This window comes from Neophocaena asiaeorientalis, unplaced genomic scaffold, assembly GCF_003031525.2.
Source record: "Neophocaena asiaeorientalis asiaeorientalis breed wild unplaced genomic scaffold, Neophocaena_asiaeorientalis_V1.1 scaffold202, whole genome shotgun sequence".
NCBI lineage: Eukaryota > Metazoa > Chordata > Mammalia > Artiodactyla > Phocoenidae > Neophocaena > Neophocaena asiaeorientalis.
In genome coordinates this window covers 4,300,699-4,308,784 of record NW_020172627.1, presented here as the reverse complement: position 1 = coordinate 4,308,784, position 8,086 = coordinate 4,300,699, and positions in this window count along the sequence as shown.

The window sequence follows — 8,086 nt, the reverse complement described above, 5'->3', positions numbered from 1 at the left end:
TGGAATATGCTTAAGCCAATATAATGTTAGCGGGCCTGATATGTTCATAAACTTGCAAAATTCTTACATCATTGTGCTTCCCCTCTTGTACTTTGCCATTGATAAAAGAATTACATATTCAGGTGGCCTGACAGTCCCAGAAAGAGTATAGCAAATGTGTCAGTCCCAGAAAGAGTATAGCAAATGTGTGGAACAGAGTCTCCTGTTGAGCCTGCAAAGAAAACTTTTTAAAGTTAAAAGCTGTGATACAGCAAAGGAAACCATCCACAAAAGACAACCTACTGCATGGGAGAAAATATTTGCAAATGATATGACTGATAAGGGGTTACAAATCCAACATTTGTAAACAGCTCATAAAAGTCAACATCAGAAAAACAAGTCAATCAAAACATGGGTAGAAGACCTAAATAGACATTTTTCCAAAGAGTAAATGCAGATGGGCAACAGGCACATGAAAAGATGCTCAACATCACTAGTAATAAGGGAAATGCAAATCAAAACCACAATGAGATACCCTAAAACAACACAAACAACAATTTTGGTGAGGATGTGAAGAAAAGGGAACCCTCCAATACTGTTGGTGGCAATGTAAATAGGCATGAACAATTTTGGTGAGGATGTGAAGAAAAGGGAACCCTCCAATACTGTTGGTGGCAATGTAAATAGGCACAACCACTATGAAAAACAGTATGGAGATTTCTCAAAAAACTAAAAATAGAATTACCATATGACCCAGCAATTCCACGCATGAGTATATATCCAAAAACACTAAGTCTAAAAGATACATGCACCCCAATGTTCATAGAAACATTATTTATAATTGCTAAGGTATGGAAGCAGCCTAAGTGTCCATAAACAGATGAAAATATGTGGTGTATATATATACACAATGGAATACTACTCAGCCTTAAAAAAGAACGAAATAATGCCATTTGAAGCAACGTGGATGGACTTGAAGGGCATTATTATAAGTGAAATAACTCGAAGAAAGATAAATACTGTATGATAGCACTCATATATGAAATCTAAAAAATACAACTAACTAGGGAAAAAAACAAAAAAGAAGCAGACTCATAGATCTAGAGAACAAACTAGTGGTTACCAATGGGGAGAGGGAAGGGGGCAAGGGCAATATGTGTAAGTGGTACAAACTATTATGCATAAAATAAGCTACAGGGATATACTGTAAAACACAGGGAATATAGCCAATGTTTATAATAATTATAAATGGAGTATAACCTTAAAAATTGTGAATCACTATTTGTACACCTGTAACTTATGTACATCAACTATACTTCAATTAAAAAAAAAGAAAAGCATATCTATAGCTCTGTTGGGAAAACATTTTCTTCACCAAAATATGTGTTCTAAAGAGTTTTTTTAATAGAGTTCCTGTGGAGTTTAAATGAGATGCTATAGGCATTAGGTAGTGCTCTGTTATATGCACTTATCAGGCACTGTGCTAAGCCCTAACCATTGCAATGACATTGGGAAACAGAAACTATTATCATTCTTACTTACCTCAAGGGAACTGAGATGTTTAGAAGTTTGGAAATTTGCCAATAGACTAACTGCCAAGAATTATTAGCAGTTCTCTCTTGGTCTGGAGTCCATGATGTTAACTACATTTTTGGGCTACTGCCAAAATGTATTGGTTTCTTCTCCCTACTTTATAAGTCCACTTCAAAAAAACTGCTTATTGAAAAATTAAATTCTAAAGAATGTTTTAGTGGTTCCATATGTAGGATGCAGGGATTTCCTCATATATTTTTCAGAGAAAGATAAATACTGTATGATAGCACTCATATATGAAATCTAAAAAATACAACTAACTAGGGAAAAAAACAAAAAAGAAGCAGACTCATAGATCTAGAGAACAAACTAGTGGTTACCAATGGGGAGAGGGAAGGGGGCAAGGGCAATATGTGTAAGTGGTACAAACTATTATGCATAAAATAAGCTACAGGGATATACTGTAAAACACAGGGAATATAGCCAATGTTTATAATAATTATAAATGGAGTATAACCTTAAAAATTGTGAATCACTATTTGTACACCTGTAACTTATGTACATCAACTATACTTCAATTAAAAAAAAAGAAAAGCATATCTATAGCTCTGTTGTGAAAACATTTTCTTCACCAAAATATGTGTTCTAAAGAGTTTTTTTAATAGAGTTCCTGTGGAGTTTAAATGAGATGCTATAGGCATTAGGTAGTGCTCTGTTATATGCACTTATCAGGCACTGTGCTAAGCCCTAACCATTGCAATGACATTGGGAAACAGAAACTATTATCATTCTTACTTACCTCAAGGGAACTGAGATGTTTAGAAGTTTGGAAATTTGCCAATAGACTAACTGCCAAGAATTATTAGCAGTTCTCTCTTGGTCTGGAGTCCATGATGTTAACTACATTTTTGGGCTACTGCCAAAATGTATTGGTTTCTTCTCCCTACTTTATAAGTCCACTTCAAAAAAACTGCTTATTGAAAAATTAAATTCTAAAGAATGTTTTAGTGGTTCCATATGTAGGATGCAGGGATTTCCTCATATATTTGAGAAATTACTGAGGACATTAGGTTCCCTGTTCAAACATAGAAATTAAATGTTCCTGGATTATTACATTTTATAATGCCTGATAAAATGTTATGTGCAATCTCTCTCAGTTTTAATACATAACTTCCTTCAGTATCAAAAATAGCTTTATGCATTTTTAGAATAGGCCAAAATGCTTCAAAAAAGTATTCTCCCAGAAAAAGATGGTGGTTCAATCTTTTGTTTTTGTTCCCAAAGAGTATGTCTAAAAGTTTTTGGGAAAAGTGTTTGAAAGAAAGTAATATGTAAGTGTTTGTTTTCAAATAAATGCATGGCAATTATGTATCCTAACTTCCTTGAAATCAGAACACACCAATGATCCTTCTTGAACCTATTTTTCTATTATTTTGGATTATCATCTTCCTAATAACTTAATAGATCAATCTCTCTCTGTAATGAAAAATCACAAGACACTTCCCTCATTTTTTTCTTAGTAATTTGAACTTACTAGTTTCTTCCTCTCTTGATCAGATAATGTTCAAAATACTCATTTATACCAAAAATTAATAGTTCATAAGTATCTTCTGTACTTTAAATGTTTGACCTATACTGTCCTGTTGCCATTTATTTAATAATCATATATCATTGGAAAAATCAGTACGTATATAATCACATGCTCTGATTCATCTGGGACCCACAATTTCAAGGAAAGGAGCTTAAAAACTCTATTCTAAAGGTTCAGACACATACGGCTATTCCTGATTTAAGACATTTTGGATGGAAAAATAACAGGTCTCAGAAAACTTTTCAGGAAGAAACTTTCATAATGTGAAGGAGCATTTTTATATGGACCACACTCAAGGGTCAGAGCTTACAGATTGGAAGCAAGGAGTGGTTCCTGGAAAAATGTCAAACTGCACTGGCATCTCCCACCTTCCAACCCCACTTTTGGGTGAAATGTTCTGTGCAACAAAAGAGAAAGAAATATGCTAAAGCTGAAAGGACCATATTTGGTGCCAATTTCTCTCTGTTTAAGGAAGCTAAACCCTTCCCCCATAAAGGCTATATAATGGGTTTCTCCACTACATAATTCCCCCGTTAAAAGAACTGTGTAGGGCTTCCCTCGTGGTGCACTGGTTGGGACTCTGCCTGCGAATGCAAGGGACAAGGGTTTGAGCCCTGGTCCGGGAAGATCCCACATGCCACAGAACAACTAAGCCCACAGGCCACAACTGTTGAGCCTGTGCACCACAACTACTGTAGCCCAGCCCATGCGCCTAGAGCCTGTGCTCTGCAACAAGAGAAGGCAGTGCAATGAAAAGCCCACACACCACAATGAGAAGCAGCCCGTGTTCGTGGCAACTAGAAGAGGGCCCCCCCACAGCAACGAAGCCCCAAAAGTTAAAAAAAAAAAAGTGTAAATATTTGGCTTTTGCTTGGCTGTCCAACAGTATCATAAAGGACCTGGTCCCTTTCCCTCCATAAGCTCTTCTATGCTTGTTTGCTAAATTTATTCTTGCTTTTCACCCCAGGGTCCCAAGTTGTTAACAGACATTTACAATGCCAGGGGCATCATAAGTCAGGGGCAGAAAGTCAGGAATGGGGAGTGGGATGGAATTTAGAGGAAGAGGAGCTTTTCTGCTTATCAGGGAGATAGATAGTATTATTTTCCAAAAGCCTTTTAACAGACTTCAAGTCTCATTGAGCAGCATTGTGTCACATAGCCAATTCTAACTGCCCAAGCAATTGAGAAGATAAATAGGTGCTTTTCCAGCTTTAAATTGCAAGTCAGCAAAGAAAGAATGGTTTGGGAAATTTTTTTTATTGACCATTAACACTACCTACCACAACCTCTGTCACATGAAGCCTTCTTAGTTCTGATGCTTTACTGCAAGAGATGAGCAGAAAAAATGGCTAAAATAAATGTTGCCATAGGCGAGAAACAGAGAGAGGGTAAGCAATGGAAATCAGGAAAAGTAATTAAAGTCCAGGTAGCGGTGAGAGCAGATGAGGGCATAGATCAAAGCCATAAGGTTATCAGCTAATTTTTCAGCAGAAACTCTGTGGGCCAGAAGGGAGTGACACAATATATTTAAGCTGATGAAAGGAAAATACCTACAACCAAGAATACTCTACCCAGAAAGGCTCTCATTCAGATTTGACAGAGAAATCAAAAGCTTTACAGATAAGCAAAAGCTATAAGAATTCAGCACCACCAAACCAGCTTTACAACAAATGCTACAGGAACTTCTCTAGGCATAAAAGAAAAGGTTGCAACTAGAAAGTGGAAAATTATGAAATGGGAAAGCTCACTTGTAAAGGCAAATATACAGTAAAGGTAAGAAATCATCCACACACAAATATGATATCAAAACTAGTAATTATGAGAGGAGAGAACAAGTGCAGGATATTTGAAATGCATTTGAAATGAACAAGCCAGCAACTTAAAACAATCTTGTTTATATATAGACTGCTGTACCAAAACCTCATGGTAACCGCAAATGAAAAATCTATAATAGATATACACATGAAAAAAAAAAGGAATCCAAAAACAACACTAAAGACATTACCAAAACCTCATGGTAACCGCAAATGAAAAATCTATAATAGATATACACATGAAAAAAAAAAAAGGAATCCAAAAACAACACTAAAGACGATCATCAATTCATGAGAGAAGAGAACAAAAGAGGAGAGGAAGAAAAAAGACCTACAGAAACAAATCCAAAACAATTAACAAAATGACAATAATAAGATGCATATTGATAATTACCTTAAATATAAATGGATTAAATGCTCCAACCAAAAGACATAGACTGGCTGGATGTATACAAAAACAAGACCTGTACACACGCTGTCTACAAGGGATCCACTTCAGACATAGAGACACATAGAGAGTGAAAGTGAGGGGATAGAAAAAGGTATTCCATGCAAATGGAAATCAAAAGAAAGCAGAGTAACAATGCTCATATAAGATAAAATAGACTTTAAAATAAAGACTGTTAAAAGAGACAAGGAAGGACGCTACATAATGATCAAGGGATCAATCCAAGAAGAAGATATGCCAAGTGTAAATATATATGCACCCAACACGGGAACACCTCAATATATAAGGCACATGTTAACAGATATAAAAGGAGAAATTGACAGTAATACAATAATAGTGAGGGACTTTAACACCCCACTTACATCAATGGAGATCAGACAGGAAATCAATAAGGATACACAGGACTTAAATGATACATTAGACCATGTCAACTTAATTGATATCTATACAGAGTTCTATCTGCTAGCTGCAGAATACACATTCTTTTCACCTACACATGGAACATTCTCCAGGATAGATCACATGCTGGGCCACAAAGCAAGCCTAAGTAAGTTTAATTGAAATAATATGAAGCATCTTTTCTGACCAAAATACTATGAGATTAGAAATCAACTACAAGAAAAATGCAAAATACACAAACACATGGAGGTTAAACAATATGCTACTAAACAACCAACTGGTCAATGAAGAAATCAAAGTAGAAATAAAAAAATACCTAGAGACAAATGAAAACAAAAATAGGATGATCCAAAACCAGTGGGATGCAGCAAAAACAAGTCTAAGAGGTAGATTTATAGTGATACGAGCTTACTGCAGGAAACAAGAAAAATCTCAAACAGCCTAACCTTACACCTAAAGCAAACAGAAAAAGTAGGACAGAAAAAACCCAAAGTTAGTAGAAGGAAAGAAATCATAAAGATCAGAGGAGAAATAAATGAAAGAGATGAAGAAAACAACAGAAAAGATCAATGAAACTAAAAGCTAGTTCTTTGAAAAGAAAAACAAAATTGATAAACTTTTAGCCAGACTCATCAAGAAAAGGGAGAGGACTCAAATCAATAAAATTAACAATGAAAAAGGGGAAATTACAGCCAACACCACAGAAATACAAAGAACCATAAGAGACTACTACAAGCAGCTACATGCCAATAAAATGGACAACCTAGAAGAAATGGATAAATTCTTAGAAAGGTACAATCTCCCAAGACTAAACCAGGAAGAAATAGAAATATGAACAGACCAAACACAAGTAGTGAAATTGACACTGTGCTTTAAAAACTCACAACAAACAAAAGTCCAAGACCAGATGGCTTCACAGGCGAATTCTTTCAAATGTTTGGAGAAGAGTTAACATCTGTCCTTCTGAAACTATTCCAAAAAATTACAGAGAAAGGAACACTCCCAAACTCATTCTGTGAGGCCAGCATCCCTATTACAAAAACCAGACAAAGATACCACACACACACATACAAATTACAGGCCAATATCACTAGTGAACATAGACACAAAAATCCTCAAGAAATCACTAGTGAACATAGACACAAAAATCCTCAAGAAAATACTAGCAAACCATGTCCAACAATACATTAAAAGGAGCATACACCATGATCAAGTGGGATTTATCCCAGGGATACCAGGACTTTTCAATATCTTCAAATCAATCATTGTGATCCACCACATTAACAAATTGAAGAATAAAACCCATATGATCATCTCAATAGATGCAGAAAACGCTTTTGACAAAATTCAACACCATTTATGATAAAAACTCTCCAGAAAATGGGCATAGAAGGAACCTACCTCAATATAATAAAGGTCATAAGTGACAAACCCACAGGAAACATCATACTCAATGGTAAAAAGCTGAAAGCATTTTCTTTAAGATCAGGAACAAGACAAGGGTGCCCACTCTCACCACTTTTATTCAACAAACTTTTGGAAGTCCTAGCCACAGCAGCAATCAGAGAAGAAAATTTAAAAAAAGGATCCAAATTGGAAAAGAAGTAAAACTGTCACTGTTTGCAGATGACATGATACTATACATAGAAAATCCTAAAGACACTACCAGAAAACTACTAGAGCTAATCCAGGAATTTGGTAAAGTTGCAGGATACAAAATTAATACACAGAAATCTGTTGCATTTCTATACTATAACAATGAAAGAGCAGGAAATTAGGGAAACAATCCCATTTACCATTGCATCAGAAAAATAAAATACCTAGGAATAAACCTATCTAAGGAGGCAAAAGACCTGTACTCTGAAAACTATGATATGCTGATGTCCTTGGATTGGGAGAATCAATATTGTAAAAATGACTACACTACCCAAGGCAATCTACAGATTCAATGCAATCCCTATCAAATTACCAATGGCATTTTTCACAGAACTAGAATTAAAAAATTTTTAACTTGAATGGAAAGACAAAAGGCCCTGAGTAGCAAAATCAATCTTGAGAAAGAAAAATGGAGCTGGAGGAATCAGGCTCCCTGACTTCAGACTATAGTACAAAGCTACAGTCATCAAAACAGTATGGTCCTGGCACAAAAACAGAAATATAGATCAATGGAATGGGATAGAAAGCCCAGAAATAAACCCATGCACCTATGGTCAATTAATCTACAACAAAGGAGGCAAGACTATACAATGGAGAAAAGATAGTCTCTGCAATAAATGGATCTGGGAAAATTGGACAGCTGCATGTAAAAGAATGAAATTAGAA